This window comes from Anolis sagrei, chromosome X (genome assembly GCF_037176765.1).
Source record: "Anolis sagrei isolate rAnoSag1 chromosome X, rAnoSag1.mat, whole genome shotgun sequence".
Taxonomy (NCBI): Eukaryota; Metazoa; Chordata; class Lepidosauria; order Squamata; family Dactyloidae; genus Anolis; species Anolis sagrei.
This window is the reverse complement of record NC_090034.1, coordinates 104,771,674-104,789,352: the sequence shown is the minus strand read 5'-3', so window position 1 is coordinate 104,789,352 and position 17,679 is coordinate 104,771,674.

The following is a 17,679-nucleotide window of genomic DNA, read 5'->3' as shown; positions in this document are numbered from 1 at the left end:
TCTTTCTCAAGGTCTTTCCCCCTTTTCTCTGCCCAAAGAGTTCCGATGCCTCCCTGAACTACAACTCCCACAACATTGCAATTTAGTAAGACACAACTCACTATCTCAACAGAGAAAAAACTTGCCCAACTACAGCAATCCTGGAAGTTGTCGTTTCCCAAGGTCTTTCCCCCTTTTCTCTGCCCAAACAGTTCTGGTATCTCTCTAAACTACAACTCCCACAGCATTGCAATTTGGAGAGACACAACTCACTATTTCAGCAGAGAAAAACTTTGCCAAACTACAGCAATCCTGGAAGTTGTGGTTTCCCAAGGTCTTTCCCCCTTTTCTCTGCCCAAAGAGTTACAACCCACTCTTTGACCAGAGAAAAGCCTTGTTGTCATTTCCCTATGTCTTTCCCCCTTTTCTCTACCCAAAGAGTTCTGATGCTTCCCTAAACTAAAACTTCCACAGCATTGCAATCTGGAGAGACACAACTCACTATTTCAGCAGAGAAAAGCCTTGCCAAACTACAACAGTCCTGGAAATTGTCGTTTCCTAAGGTCTTCTCCCCTTTTCTCTGCCCAAGGAGTTCTGGTACCTCCCTGAACTACAACTCCCCACAGCATTGCAATTTGAAGAGACACAACTCATTCTTTGAGCAGAGAGAGGCATTGTAAAACTAGAGAAATCCTGGAAATTGTCATTTCTCAAAGTCTATCCCTTTTCTCTGCCCAAAGAGTTCTGGTACCTCCCTGAACTACAACTGTCCACATCATTGCAATTTGGAGAGACACAATTCACTCTTTGGGCAGAGAGAGGCCTTGTAAAACTAGAGCAATCCTGGGAGTTATGGTTTCCCAAGGTCTATCCCCTTTTTCTCTGCTCAAGGCATTCTGGTACCTCCCTGAACTACAACTCCCATAGCATTGCAATTTGGAGAGACACAACTCACTCTTTGAGCAGAGAAAAGCCTTGTTGTCGTTCCCCAATGACTTTCCCCCTTTTCTCTGCCCAAAGAGTTCTGATTATTCCCTGAACTACAACTCCCCACAGCATTGCAGTGAAGTGAGACACAACTCACTATTTCAGCAGAGAAAAGCCTTGCCAAACTACAACAGTCCTGGAAATTGTCGTTTCCTAAGGTCTTCTTTTCTCCGCCCATAGAGTTCTGGTACCTCCCTGAACTACAACTCCCCACAGCATTGCCATTTGAAGAGACACAACTCACTCTTTGGGCAGAGAGAGGCCTTGTAAAACTAGAGCAATCCTGGGAGTTATTGTTTCCCAAGGACTTTCCCTCTTTTCTCTGCCCAAAGAGTTCTGTTACCTCCCTGAACTACAACTGTCCACAGCATTGCAATTGGGAGAGACATAATTCACTCTTTGGGCAAAGAAAGGCCTTGTCAAACTACATCTCCCTGGAATTCCATTGCCTTGAGCCAGAGCAGTTAAAGTGTCTTCAAAATGCTTCCAACAGTGTAGATCAGGCCTGGGCAAACTTCGTCCCTCCGGGTGTTTCGGACTACAACTCCCACAATTCCTAACAGCCGGTAGGCTTTTAGGAATTGTGGGAGTTGTAGTCCAAAACACCCGGAGGGCCGAAGTTTGCCCAGGCTTGGTGTAGATGAATCCTAGATCAAAACTGGTTTCAAACGAACCAAAAGTTTGCCAAGTTTGTTTTTATTTTCCTGCAAGATTCCAAACGGAGAGAAGTTTGCTGGACCCATTTCGCCTCTGGTCATATGTGTGCATTGTCCGTGCACGCGTGTATACACATTCTTGTGCATGTGAATGCTCTTTTTTTATGATTTTTTCCAGACCCATTATTGGCCTTTTTTTTCCAAAGCGTATACCGAACAGTAGCATCCAAAAAAAACGGGGAAAAAATTACAAACAAAAAAAAACTAATAATAATAATAATTCCAGAACTGAAAAAAAAAAATAAACACACAAACACGAAAAAAATACTATTTCTAAGAGAGAGAGAAAAAAAATAGGTAGAGAAATACAAGGTTCCTGTTTCAAATAGAAAAAAAAATGTTATTTTAGATACATTTTATTATGAAATAACTTTTGTTATGACTATGGCTGGTAACCATGAATACGTTATTTAAAAAAAAACACAAAAAAATGTTTTACAAAAAAAAAAAACAAATAATAATAATAATTCCAGATTCTGACTTTAGATTGCTTTGTTGGACTCCTTTGCTGCTTTTTTTCCCCCCCTTCCCCTCCCTTCTCCACCTGACCTTTTTCCAGTTTTTTCAAAGGGGGGGGGTTGTTTTTTGGCTTTGTAAAAGGCATACAGAATTTAAGTATTATTAGCCCTTTTTTATTAACCTCTATGATAAAGCTGTGCTTATTTTGTATTAATTTCTTTTCAGGCGTTTGGGTTTTTTCTTTTGGTTGCCTTTGGTTTCAGGGGTGGAGTTTTGGCACGAAATTTGGGGGGGAACCCATTTGGAGCCCTTCTCAAAATGTCACCGTTTTGAGAGGGACTCTAAAGCCCATCACGCAGTGTTTCTCAACCTTCCTAATGCCATGACACCTTAATACAGTTCCTCATGTTGTGGTGACCCCCAACCATAACATTATTTTCGTTGCTATTTCATAACTGTAATTTTGCTACTGTTGTCCCGTGATATGAGATTAGGACTTAGGTTGGAGAGAGCTAATCATAGAATCAAAGAGTTAGAAGAGGCCTCCTGGGCCATCCAGCCCAACCCCATTCTGCCAAGAAGCAGGGATATGCATTCAAATCATCCCTGACAGATGGCCATCCAGCCTCTGTTTAAAAGCTTCCAAAGAAGGAGCCTCCACCACACTCCGGGGCAGAGAGTTCCACTGCTGAACGGCTCTCACAGTCAGGAAGTTCTTCCTCATGTTCAGATGGAATCTCCTCTCTTGTCGTTTGAAGCCATTGTTCCATTGCGTCCTAGTCTCCAGGGAAGCAGAAAACAAGCTTGCTCCCTCCTCCCTGTGGCTTTCTCTCACTTCCTCTCACACATTAATGTAGTGGTTCTCAACCTCCCTAATGCCGCAACCCCTTAATACAGTTCCTCATGTTGTGGCGACCCCCAAACAACATTATTTTCGTTGCTACTTCACAACTGTTCCTCATGTAGTGGTGACCCCCAAACATAACATTATTTTCATTGCTACTTCACAACTGCAAAGCCCACCAGGCAGTGTTTCTCAGCCTTCCTAGTGTCCCTTAGTACAGTTCCTCATGGTGACCCCCAAACATAACATTATTTACGTTGCTACTTCACAACTTCCATTTTGCTACCGTTGTCCCGTGATATGAGATTAGGACTCTGGTTGGAGGGAGCTAAGGACACATTAATGCAGTGGTTCTCGACCTCCCTAATGCCATGACACCTTAATACAGTTCCTCATGTTGTGGTGACCCCCAACCATAACATTATTTTCATTGCTACTTCACAACTGTTCCTCATATTGTGGCGGCCCCCAAACATAACACTATTTTCGTTGCTACTTCACAACTGCAAAACCCATCAGGCAGTGTTTCTCAACCTTCCTAGTGTCCCTTAGTACAGTTCCTCATGGTGACCCCCAAACATAACATTATTTTCGTTGCTACTTCACAAATGCCATTTTGCTACTGTTGCCCCGTGATATGAGATTAGGATTCTGGTTGGAGGGAGCTAAGGAAACATTAATGCAGTGGTTCTCGACTTCCCTAATGCCGCGACCCCTTAAGACAGTTCCTCATGTTGTGGCGACCCCCAAACATAACATTATTTTCGTTTCTACTTCACAACTGTTCCTCATGTTGTGGTGAGCCCCAAACATAACATTATTTTCGTTGCTACTTCACAACTGCAAAGCCCATCAGGCAGTGTTCCTCAAACTTCCTAATGTCCCTTAGTACAGTTCCTCATGGTGACCCCCAAACACAACATTATTTTCGTTGCTACTTCACAACTGTCATTTTGCTATTGTTGTCCCGTGATATGAGGCTAGGACTCTGGCTGGAGAGAGCTAAGGACACATTAATGCACTGGTTCTCGACCTCCCTAATGCCGCGACCCCTTAAGACAGTTCCTCATGTTGTGGTGACCCCCAAACATAACATTTTTTTTTGCTACTTCACAACTGCCATTTTGCTACTGTTGCCCCGTGATATGAGATTAGGACTCTGGTTGGAGAGCGCTAAGGACACATTAACGCAGTGGTTCTCGACCTCCCTAATGCTGTGACCCCTTAATCCAGTTCCTTATGTTGTGGTGACCCCCCAAACATAACATTATTTTCATTGCTACTTCATAACAGTAACTTTGCTACTGTTATGAATCGTAATATAAATATCTGATATGCAGGATGTATCCTCATTAACTGGACCCAATTTGGCACAAACACCACGTCCAAATTTGAAAGCTGGTGGGGTTTTGGGAAGGAAGGTTGATTTTGTCATTTGGGAGTTGTAGTTGCTGGGACTTATAGTTCACCTACAATCAAAGAGCCTTCTGAACTCCACCAACGATGGAACAGAACCAAACTTGGCACACAGAACTCCCATGACCAAAAGAAAGTACTGGAAAGGTTTGGTGGGCATTAACTTTCAGTTTGGAGTTGTACGAGGGTTGAATGAAAAGTAATGCTTCCACCTTTGTAACTCCTCAACAGATGGTAGTAATGGTATGCGGCAGGTACTGGCTTGTCCAGTGGACACTCCTCTATAGTTCCATTTTGGCAGGAAGCCTTAGCATTGAACGGTTGTGTTATTTAATTGCAAAGTATGGAACCCTGTGCAGATGGTTGCTCAATACAACTTAAGCAACGTGCAGTCATTGAATTCTTGACAGCAGAAGATGTTTTTAAACTTGCTCACCCAACAACGCATAGTACTCACATCAACACAATCACCATAAACAGCTTGCATTCTCTGATGAATCGTCTTTGGGGTGACACCTTCTGCTGTCAAGAATTCAATGACTGCACATTGCTTAAGTCAACTGTCTGCGCAGGGTTCCATACTTCGCACTTTAACAACACAACCATTCAATGCTAAGGCTTCCCACCAAAATGGAACTGTAGAGGAGAGTCTACTGAATAAGCCAGTACCTGCCGCATACCAATAGTGCCATCTCTTGAGGAGTTACGAAGATGGAGGCATTACTTTTCATTCAACCCTCGTAGTTCACCTACATCCAACGAGCACTGTTGACTCAAACAATGATGGATCTGGACCAAACTTGGCACGAATACTCAATATGCCCAAATGTGAACACTGGTGGAGTTTGGGGAAAATAGACCTTGACATTAGGGAGTTGTAGTTGCTGGGATTTGTAGTTCACCTACAATTAAAGAGCAGAATGGGGCCAAACTTCCCACACAGAACCCCCATGACCAACAGAAAGTAATGTGTTTTCTGATGGTCTTTGGGGACCCCTCTGACACCCCCACTCGCGATCCCCTCCAGGTTGAGAAACACTGCCATAAGGGTAAACGTTGATGGGTTTGGGGATTAAAAGTCAATTCTTTCTATGAGTCCTATGCTCATAGGTAAAGGTTTTCCCGTGACATTAAGTCCAGTCGTGTCTCACTGGGGTGTGGTGCTCATCTCCATTTCTAAGCCGAAGAGCCGGTGTTGTCCATAGACACCTTCAAGGTCACGTGGCCGGCATGACTCCATGGAGCACCGTTACCTTCCCGCTGGAGCGGTACCTATTGATCTACTCACACTTGCATGTTTTTGAACCAAAGAGCCGGTGTTGTCCATAGACACCTTCAAGGTCATGTGGCTGGCATGACTCCATGGCGCACCGTTACCTTCCCGCTGGAGCGGTACCTATTGATCTACTCACGCTTGTATGTTTTTGAACTGCTGGGGTTAGCAGAAGCTGGGGCTAACAGCTGGAGCTCACCCAGCTCCCTGGATTCAAACTTTGGTCAGCAAGTTCAGCAGGTTAACCCACTGCACCACTCTCCTATGTTCATAAAGGTTTTCCCCTGACATTAAGTCCAGCCGTGTCGGACTCCGGGGTGCGATGCTCATCTCAATTTCTAAGCTGAAGATCTGGCGTCCGTAGACACCTCCAAGGTCATGTGGCCGGCATGACTGCATGGAGCGCCTATGCTCATAGAGAGGGCCCAATGCCACAGTGGGCTAAGTCCAGTCGTGTCCGACACTGGGTGTGGTGTTCATTTCCATTTCTAAGCCGAAGAGCCGGCGTTGTCCATAAACACCTCCAAGGTCATGTGGCCGGCATGACTGCATGGAGTGCCTATGCTCATAGAGAGGGCCAAATGTCACAGTGAACTTGAGCAGAAAACACAATGCATAGATATAGGATGGGTGAAAACAGTCCATGTGAAAGGGATCTAGGAGTCTTAATACACCGCAAGCTGAACATGAGCCAAGAGTGTGATGCAGCAGCGAAAAAGGCCAATATGATTCTAGGCTGCATCCAGAGAAGTCGAATATCCAAATGGAGGAAAGTAATACAGCTATGGAATGGCAATCTATATAAATAAAAATGTAATGTTCGTTTGTGGGATTAACAGAATTCAAAAACCACTTGACGCATTGACACCAAATTTGGACACAAGACACCTAACAACCCAATCTATGTCCTTCACTAAAAAAAAATTGATTTTGTCATTTGGGAGTTGTAGTTGCTGGGATTTATAGTTCACCTACAATAACAGAGCATTCTGAACTCTATCAATGGTGGAATTGAACCAAGCTTGGCACACAGAACTCCCATGACCAATAGAAAATACTAGAAGGGTTTGGTGGGCATTGACCTTGAGTTTGGGAGTTGAAGTTCACCTACATCCAGAGAGCACTGTGGACCAAACTCTACACAAATACTCAATATGCCCAAATGTGAACACTGGTGGAGTTTGGGGAAAACAGACCTTGACATTTGGGAGTTGTCGTTGCTGGGATTTATAGTTCACCTACAATCAGAGCACATTCTGAACCCCACCAATGGTAGAATTGGGCCAAATTTCCCACACAGAACTCCCACGACCAACAGAAAATACTAGAAGGGTTTGGTGGGCATTGACCTTGAGTTTTGGAGTTGAAGTTCACCTACATCCAGAGAGCACTGTGGACTCAAAACAGTGATGGATCTGGACCAAACTTGGCACGAATACTCAATGTGCCCAAATGTGAACACTGGTGGAGTTTGAGGAAAACGGACCTTGACATTTGGGAGTTGTCATTGCTGGGATTTATAGTTCACCTACAATCAAAGAGCATTCTGAACTCCACCAACAATGGAACTGAACCAAACTGGGCACACAGAACTCCCATGACCAACAGAAAATACTAGAAGGGTTTGGTGGGCATTGACCTTGAGTTTGGGAGTTGAAGTTAACCTACATCCCGAGAGCACTGTGGAATCAAGCAATAATGGATCTGGACCAAATTTGGCATGACAATCAATATGCCCAAATGTAAACTCTGCTGGAGTTTCGGGAAAATACAATTTGACATTGGAAGTTGTAGTTATTGGGATTTATAGTTCACCTACAATTAAAGAGCATTCTGAACCCCACCAATGATAGAATTGTGGGATGTTTGGCCCAATTCTATCGTTGGTTGGGCTCAGAATGATCTTGGATTGTAGGTGAACTATAAATCTCAGCAACGACAACTCCCAAATATCCAGGTCTACTTTCTCCAAACTCCACCAGTGTTCACATTTGGGCATATTGAGTATTTGTGCCAAGTTTGGTCCAGCAACAATGCCCCCAGGTTGAGAAACGCTGGCTTACATGGTGTCTTGTCCGATATAAGGGATTTGGATTGGATTAGCCTTGGGATTTATCCAACTATAAACAGGCAGGATGACCATCTGTTGGGAAGGTTTGGATGTTGTCTAACTGGCCTGGCAGAAGGGTGACAGACTGGATGGCCTTTGGGGTCTCTTCCAGTTCTCAGATGTCCGATAGAAGGGATTTGGATTGGATTAGCCTTGGGATTTATCCAACTATAAACAGGCAGGATGACCATCTGTTGGGAAGATTTGGATGTTGTCTAACTGGCCTGGCAGAAGGGGACAGACTGGATGGCCTTTGGGGTCTCTTCCAGTTCTTAGATGGTCTTACTGGTTTCCTGTGGTAAGAAAAGCTTGTCTGATTTTATCCTAAAGGGAAAACATCCCAAGAAAGATGGGTCTAGGTCAGTGTTACCAATCATCCAATGTGTTTTGGACTTCAGTTCCCAGAATCCCTGACCATTAGTTAAGGCTTCTGGGTGTTGGGCAAGTCCCCAACTGGAAACTGGAGTTTGGGAATGATTGACGTAGATGGAGTAGCAGAAACCCAATGACTTTGAACCCAAGTGTCATTCTCAATATCCCAAATTCCAAGGTATGTTTCTTGGCTTTCCGTCTAGTTCACTGTGAGGAATAGAATCAAAGAGTTGGAAGAGACCTCATGGGCCATCCAGTCCAACCCCATTCTGCCAGGAAACAGGAAAATTGCATTCAAAGCACCCTCAACAGATGGCCATCCAGCCTCTGTTTAAAAGTCTCCAGAGAAGGAGCCTCCACCACACTCCGGGGCAGAGAGTTCCACTGCTGAACGGCTCTCACAGTCAGGAAGTTCTTCCTCATGTTCAGATGGAATCTCCTTCCTTGTAGTTTGAAGCCATTGCTCCATAGCATCCTAAGTCTCCAGGGAAGCAGAAAACAAGTTAGCTCCCTCCTCCCTATGACTTCCTCTCACATATTTATACATGGCTATCATCATGTCTCCTCTCAACCTTCTCTTCTGTAGGCTAAACATGCTCAGCTCTTTAAGCCGCTCCTCGTAGGGCTTGTTCTCCAGACCCTGGATCCTTTTAGGAACCCTCCTCTGGACACATTCCAGCTTGTCAACATCTCCCTTCAATTGTGGAGTCCAGAATTGGACACAATGCTCCAAGTGTGGTCTAACCAAGGCAGAATAGAGCATGGGGAGCACGACTTCCCTGGATCTAGACCAGTGGTTCTCAACCTTCCTAATGCCACGACCCCTTAATACACTTCAGATACCATATGTGTGAATTCACTGGTGACTACTCAAGAAACTACAGTTAAAGGTAAGCAACTTATAATTCCTTATGTCATGGTGACACTCAACCATAACATTATTTTTGTTGCGACTTCATAACGGTAACTTTGCTACTGTTCTGAATCGTAATGTAAATATCTGATATGCAGGATGTATTTTCATTTACTGGACCAAATTTGGCAAAAATACCCGATACACCCAAATTTGAACACTGGTGGCGTTGGGTAGGGGATTGATTTTGTCATTGGGAGTTGTAGTTGCTGGGATTTATAGTTCACCTACAATCAAAGAGCATTCCGAACTCCACCAATGATGGAATTGAACCAAACTTGACACACAGAATTCCCATGATCAACGGAAAATACTGGAAGGGTTTGATGGACATTGACCTTGAGTTTTGGAGTTGTAGTTCACCTACATCCAGAGAGCACTGTGGACTCAAACAATGACGGATCTGGACCAAATTTGGCACGAATACTCCATATGCCCAAATATGAATACAGATGGAGTTTGGGGAAAATAGACCTTGCTATTTGGGATTTATAGTTCACCTACAATCAAAGAGCATTCTGAACAGTGCCAACAATCGAATTGGGCCCTACTTCCCACACAGGACCCCCATGACCAACAGAAAATACTGTTTCCTGTCGTAGTCAACTGCGAAATCGCACTTATGGTATTCCTGCGCCCGCGCAGGCCCAGCTTTCGGAACCTTCTAGACTTAAAAAGAAACATTTTGCTCCCCAGTCCCGCCCCCCCTCCCCCCGAGTATATAAGGTCCGTGGGCGGGACCAACCGTCAATTCTCTTTTTTCCGCCGTTAGAGTAGGCATCAGCATCGTGAACCTATACTTTGGCTTTGAATCGGACTGAATTTGACCACGTTTTTCCCAATTTCTGGCTCCCCGACTTGGACTGTTTGACAACTCTTATCTAAACTGGCGCGAGTGGCACGAGTGGCTGCTGAGATGGCGACCACTTCCTTCAAGAAGTGCAGCAAGTGCCCCAACGTGCTCCCAGACACGGACGGGCATGACCTGTGTCTCGCCTGCCTGGGAGAAGTCCATCTCTCCCAGGCCTGTGCGGTTTGCGCGGCCTTCACTCCGCAGACGCGGAAAAACCGTGAAACGCGCTTAAAGGCGGCTCTTTATGAGAGGGCCCTGCTGCCCCCACCGCCCCAGAAACCAGCGCCGGGGCCTGACCCAACCTCCTTACCTCCAGAGGCTGCCCCAAAGAAAAAGACCAAAAAGCCTAAGGAGAAGGCGCAGGAGGGCCGCACCGAGCCTCAAGGCCGCAGCGCCTCCAAGAAGGTGGGGAAATCTCCGTCGGACGGCCAGCGGCGCCCCGTGCAGGCGCAGCCCACCGCCAGCCTCCTCTTCCCGCCAGGGAGATTGGCGCCTCCCCGTGAATCGGGGACGAAGACTGCGCAGCCTCTAGCCTCTCCGACGTCGACGGAGGCTCTCCTGGCGCCGGCGGTGACGAGCTTGCTGACTCCTCCTCCAACCGCTCGAGAGGCGCCCGAGATCGAGGCCTCAGTGAGAGGGGCGGGAGTCGGCGCGTCGGCTGGCCCCGCCCTCGCTGAGCTGGCCCCGCCTGAAGCAGGAAGGGAAATGCCTGGAGAAGGAGGAGCCGCGGGCGCGCAACAGCGAGCGGTCCCCGATGCCGAGGCTTGGAAGGGACCGCTCGATACCGCCAGGCACACGAGCTCGGCGAGCCCGGGGGGAGGCCTCCTTTCCCTCCCCAACCCAACTCCACCACCGGCCTCGCCTGGGAGGGAGGAGCGACTCCGCAGACCGCGCAGGTCTAGGTCTCCCTCCAGGCGGAGCAGATCGCGCTCCAGAAGGAGCAGGGCATCCAGCCGCCGATACCGACGGGGATCGAGGGGCCGCTCCAGGAGGACCTCCTCTTCATCTTCCTCCTCCTCATCGTCATCATCCTCCCCTGCCTCCAGGTCAGCCAGGAGGGCACGTCGGGCCCGCAGGTCCTGCTCCTCATCATTCCAGCGGCCCCAATTCGCGCCGAGCCCTTACCCTTACCCGGGGTTTTGGCAAATGGCGCCATCGGGCCAAATGCTATTTCAGCATACACCTCCCTTTGCGCCCATGCCCCACATGGAGGCCATCCCTGGAATTCCTCAAAGGGGTTTGGGCACATCAACAACTGTTTTTCCGGCCCCAGCCTTAATGCTGCCACCGACAACGGCATCAACTGCCAGAGCGCAGGAAACTGTTTCGCGCCCTGAAGGAGCCCCCAGGGCAAATCAAGAACTTGTTGTGGGACAAAACTTATGTACTGAGCGTTCTACTTGTATGAACCAATCTCTGTATATTGATCCTGCTAATGATGTTAACATTGATAATGGTGATCCCACTCCGGTACCAACTGCTGCTTGTCAATCATTGGCACCTGTAGGGGACCTTGAGGACCATGCTCCCAGTGCGGAGCTGAGGGTCACGGAAGCGGAGGAATCAAACTCCGACTCAGATAATCCTGACCATTCGGCGGTCCCCAGCACCTCCGAACCGGGCCCCTTACCCCCAGACTTCAATAAGTTTGCCTGTCTTGTAGACAGAATGATCAAGGCCCTCGACATCCCGGCCCCTAAAGCCCCGGAGCATGTCGAGGACCCAATGTTCCCTAGTGAGGAGCAAAATGTGGTTACCTCAACAGCCCTTCCTATGCTCCCCTATTTGTTGAAATTGGCTAAAATATTAGACATACCACCGGCAGCAGTCTCAGCAGTCCCCAAGAGGGTCGACAATATGTACAAAATCGACCTGGCCAAGGCAAAATGGGTGACAAATCCACCTAAACCGAATACGGTGGTAGCCGAAGTGGTTAAATCGAAACGCCCAAAGGGAATTCTTTCTGCTCCCCCAGACAAAGAGGGCAGAAATGTTGACGCCATGGGAAAGAAAGCTCATATTACGGCCGGTCTACTAACAAGGATGTCGCATTACGCGACTTATATGAGCGGATACCAGAGCTTCCTCTGGAATAAAATGCTCCCATACCTCGACAAACTGCCCCAAGAGGAACAACGCTTTCCGAAGGCTCTCCACACGGAGGCGTTGATTTTGTCGAAAATCCAAAAGGATTTTGCCAAACACCTGGCCGAAACTGCGGGCCATCTGTTTGCTACGGCCACTTCAATCAGAAGGCACGCCTGGCTTAGGGCTGCTAACTTATCTGAGGAAGGGAAGGCCTTAGCCGAGGACCTGCCTCTACACGAGGAAGGCTTGTTCAATCCGGAAACGGACGGAACACTAAAGGAGAAGCAGGAAGTACGCCAGGCTGCTGGTAAATTCGGTTACACCTGGCAGCCTTACAACCAACAACGCACAAGGTGGCAACCTCCTACGGGTAATTTCCGTAAGAATTTTAATAACTCTTATTCAGGGCCCTTCAGGGGAAGGAATTCGTCATCCCCCAGATATCAGGGAAATAGGAGATCCTCCTATAATTCCAAACCACGATTCCAACCCTACCAAAATAAACCTAAGTAGGGCGCCTCGCGGAAGCGCCTTTGATGACAGGGACCCTATCATCGAGAGCCCCTTAACCAACTCCTCCGCAAGCTTGAATGTTGAACCCGTTGAGGTCCAAATTGCCCCGGTTGTTAATGTTCATTTCCCGAGTGCGCTAGCTGACTCTCCCCCAGTGTTTGGAGATAGACTGGCTATGTTTTATAATTGTTGGGAAAGTATCACTACTGATAGTTGGGTGTTAGCTATTGTTAGACGTGGTTACACCATTGAATTCAATGAGACCCCGGGAACGGGCAGGGTTACGAGCACGCAACCGTCTCCGGCACTCCTGCAAGAGATAAATACGCTCCTACAAAAAGGGGCCATTTCACCTGTTGCGCCGTCTATGTTCCCGCATTGTTTTTTCTCCAGTTATTTTGTAGTTGATAAGCGCGGAGGAGGGTTTCGGGCTATTATGGATCTAAGGAATTTAAATAAATGCATCATTCCAAAGAAATTTCGAATGGTCACTTTGGCTTCGATCTTACCTCTGTTAAGGAAAGATGTGTGGTTCGCCACCATCGACCTTAGGGACGCATACTTTCATTTTTCAATAGCACCACACCACAGAAGGTTTTTGACATTCATGGTGGGCTCGCAGGCATTTCATTACAATGTACTCCCGTTCGGACTGAGTACGGCCCCACGGGTTTTCACCAAGTGCATAGCAGTGGTAGTGGCGCATATACGCACTCAGGGCATTATAGTGTACCCCTACATAGACGATTGGCTGATTGTGTCCCAATCACACAACCAACTGCGTCACCATATCTCTGTCATTCTCTGTCTTTTGCAGTCTTTGGGGTTGATTGTCAACGTGGAGAAGTCATCCCTGACGCCGTCCCGTCAGATCCAATTTATTGGAGCCTTGCTGGACTCTTACACGCAGAGAGCGTACCTACCTGGCGATCGGGTCTCCAATCTTCGAGAGCTTATCAGCCGATTCCTGGAGTCCTCCACGGTTTCGGCCAGGCAGGTCCAGGTCCTACTGGGCCATATGGCCTCCACCACATCGGTAATCCCGTTCTCGAGACTCCGGATGCGTCCTCTGCAGGCATGGTTTGGGTCAGTTTTCAACCCCCTCACAGACAACCAGAATATCAGGCTGTCCCCTCCGGAACAAGTCCGGTGCTCCTTGAGATGGTGGACGCAACCCCAATGGGTCTGTATGGGACTCCCCTTTCAGCCCCCCTCTCCTACACTAACTATCACAACAGATTCCTCCCTGTCGGGGTGGGGTGCCCATGCACAAGGACTTGTCGCTCAGGGAAGGTGGTCTCCAAGCGAAAGCACATTGCACATAAACGTTCTAGAGCTCATGGCAGTAGGAAAAGCTCTAAAGTCCTTCGAAGGCATGGTAAGAGGCACAGTAGTACAGATCCTGACGGACAACACCACCGTCATGTACTACTTAAACAAACAGGGCGGCACTCACTCACACCAGCTCCTGCAACTTACGATCAGCATCTGGGAATGGTGCATCCAGAAGGGAACGTTCCTACGGGCCTCTCACGTTCCGGGGGAACAAAACTCCCTTGCGGACTCTCTGAGCAGGAGCCCAATGGGGAACCACGAGTGGTCACTGGATTTGGAAGAATTAGGAAAGATCTTCCAGGTGTGGGGTTATCCGACCATAGACCTGTTCGCATCCACGGAGAACAGGAAATGCAAAACATTCTGTGCAAGGACTCAACCGTCCTTGCAGGGGGACTGTCTAGGGGATGCATTCCTCAGGAACTGGGGGGGTCCCCTAGTCTACGCGTTTCCACCATTCCCTCTTCTTCTGAGGGTAGTAGCAAAGATACAATCGGACAACGCGCACTGTATCCTAGTGACCCCGTGGTGGCCACGTCAGCCGTGGTTTGCACCACTCCTTCAATTGTCAGGGAAAGTCTTTGTGAGACTCAGAAACAAGCCGGACCTCCTAACCTCCCAACAGGGACAGGTTCTCTATCCGGACGTCCAAACTCTGAGGTTGACCGCGTGGCGGATTCTCCCACCGGAGTAAATCGCGAGGCTTCCTTTTCAGAGCCTGTTCTAGCCATTATTGATGCGGCTCACAGACCATCTACCAAGCGCTCATACACATACAAATGGGCACGATTTAGCAGATTTGCAGCAGCAAATGGGGTGCAACCAGAGTCCGCACCTATCTCAGTGATTTTGGATTTTTTGCTATCCCTCTCAGAGGTGGGCATGTCTAACTCTTCGATAAAGTGCTATTTGGCGGCCATCTCATGGGCCAGAAGGAAGTCGGGACTTCCGTCCTGTTTCGTTGACCTGTCGGTCAAGGCCTTTCTGAAGGGGTTAGCAAATGTCAGACCGCCAACGGCTCCGGTTACTCCCTCTTGGAGTCTGGAATTGGTTCTCTCGTCACTGACGAAAGCTCCATTTGAGCCCTTAGCATCAACGGACCTAGCGTCACTCACTTGGAAGGTAGCCTTTTTAGTGGCTATTACTTCGGCCAGGAGATCGAGTGAATTGTGTGCTCTTAGAGTGGATGAACCGTATTTGAAGTTTCATAAAGACAAGGTGGTCCTACGGACAGACCTGGCGTTCTTACCCAAGGTATCCACTCGTTTTCATAACTCGCAGGAAATAATTCTCCCGGCATTCTTTCAGAATCCGGAAACATCGCTGGAAAAGAATTTACACTTGTTAGATGTCAGAAGGGCACTGGCCTTCTACATACAGAGGACTAAGGAATTTAGGAAGTCCCCCAGGTTGTTCCTAAAGTACAGGAAGGACACAAAGGGTTTGCCGGTCACGTCACAGCGGTTTTCCGCTTGGATTGTATCTACCATTCGCACTTGCTATCGTTTAGCGGGCAAGGAATTGCCGCAGCAGGTGCATGCTCATTCAACAAGGGCAATGGCCACTTCAGTGGCTTTTTTGAGAGGAGTTCCCTTGGAGGAGGTGTGTCGGGCGGCCACGTGGGCGTCCCCAAGCACCTTTGTATCCCATTACAAGCTTGACGTGAGGTCCAGGAGGGATGTATGCTTCGGCAGGAATATACTCTTTTCTGCAGTGGCATGACTCCCTCCATCCTGTCTATAGCTTGCTAGTCTACCATAAGTGCGATTTCGCAGTTGACTACGACAGGAAAATATGGGTTGCTCACCTGTAACCGTAGTTTCCTGAGTAGTCACCTGCGAAATAGCACATTCCCTCCCTTCCTCCCCTCGAGTGTCATGCCGCGTTCCTTCTGGCTGCTGTGCGGCGGAAGAGAATTGACGGTTGGTCCCGCCCACGGACCTTATATACTCGGGGGGAGGGGGGGGCGGGACTGGGGAGCAAAATGTTTCTTTTTAAGTCTAGAAGGTTCCGAAAGCTGGGCCTGCGCGGGCGCAGGAATACCATAAGTGCTATTTCGCAGGTGACTACTCAGGAAACTACGGTTACAGGTGAGCAACCCATATTTTTCTGATGCTTTGTTGACCCCTCTGACACAACCTTGCTACCCCTCCAGGGGTCCCGATCCCCAGGTTAAGAAACACTGATCTAGGCACTCGACTCCTATTGACGCAGGCCAAAATCCCATTGGCTTTTTTGCCACTGCATGACATTGTTGGCTCATGTTTAACTTGTTGTCCATGAGTACCCCAAAATCTTTTCCACACGTACTGCTCTCGAGCCAGGCATCGTCCTCCATTCTGTATTTTTGCATTTCGTTTTTCCTGCCTAAGTGGAGCATCTTGCATTTGTCCCTGTTGAACTTCATTGTGTTAGTTTTGGCCCATCATCTCTCTAATCTGTCAAGATCGTTTTGGATCCTGCTCCTGTCTTCTGGAGTATTGGCTCTCCCTCCCAATTTGGTGTCATCTGCAAACTTGATGATCCTGCCTTCTCACCCTTCATCTAAGCCATTAATAAAGACGCGGAACAGGACCGGGCCCAGGACGGAACTCTGCGGAAGGCACTCCACTCGTCAAACCATAGACAAGAAGCAGCCATAGACAAAGAAACACCTCTTTAATGACACACACGCACATACACACAGAGCAGCAAAGTGTGGAGACAGACAACCTCCTGGCAGCACTTGTTCGAGGGAGGGGCAGTAGTCCCGGAGTCCATCCGATCCCATTCCCGGTCCCAAAAAGGCTTGGGTTGCCCCAAAGAACAGGACAAGGAAGTTGATTCCTTGTGGCAAATCCACCACTTCTGTCCAGGATCCAAATAGTCTCGTCCCGGGAAAGTTAGCCCTTGAGCTTAAGGAGAAGGCAAAGGAGGTTTTTGCCCTTTTAGAGCAATGGGGGAAAGGTGCTGTTTTGGCCCATTTTGCCCCCAAAAACAGGAATGGAAGAAAGGCTGGCAACAAAAGGGAAGAGAGTTGTGCAAATCCAGGACCGAGGTGGCACGTCAACTCATAGCCATCCCTAGCATTTTGCGATTGAAAGCCTATCTTAGAAGGAAACTTGCCCAGCGCACACTAGGGATGGAATTATTCGCTAAGGGTGCGTCTACACTGCAGAATTGATGCAGTTTGACACCACTTTTAATTGCAAAGGGAACCTGGAAGTTACCCCAGGTCTTTAGCCTCTGCCAAAGAGTGCCAAGTTGGCCTCACCAAACTATAACTCCCGTTATTCCACAGTGTTGAGCAGGTAAAGTGTCAAACTGTTAATTCTACAGTGAAGATGCACCTTGTTGTACATTGTATGGCCATGTTCTGGAAGCATTCTCTCCTGACGTTTCGCCTGCATCTATGGCAGGCATCCTCAGAGGCTGAGAATGCTTCTAGAACATGGCCATACAGGCCGAAAAACCCACAACAACCCAGCGATTCCGGCCATGAAAGCCTTCGACAATGCACCTGAAGTTTCTTCCCACCACGAGAACGTCTTTGAGGAATCTTCGTAATTCAGGACGTATTCTGTGCAAAATTCATAATACTTTTCTCTTAAAACAAGGATTTGTACGAAACAGCATCTCCTGGATAGAGAATATTACATTCAGTCCTCTATATCCATAGGTTCTGCATCCACGGCTTAAAAATCATAAGGTAAAGGTTTTCCCCTGACATTAAGTGCAGTCATGTTCGACTCTGGAGGTTGGTGCTCATCTCCATTTCTAAGCCGAAGAGCCGGTGTTGTCCGTAGACCCCTCCAAGGCCATGTGGCCAGCATGACTGCATG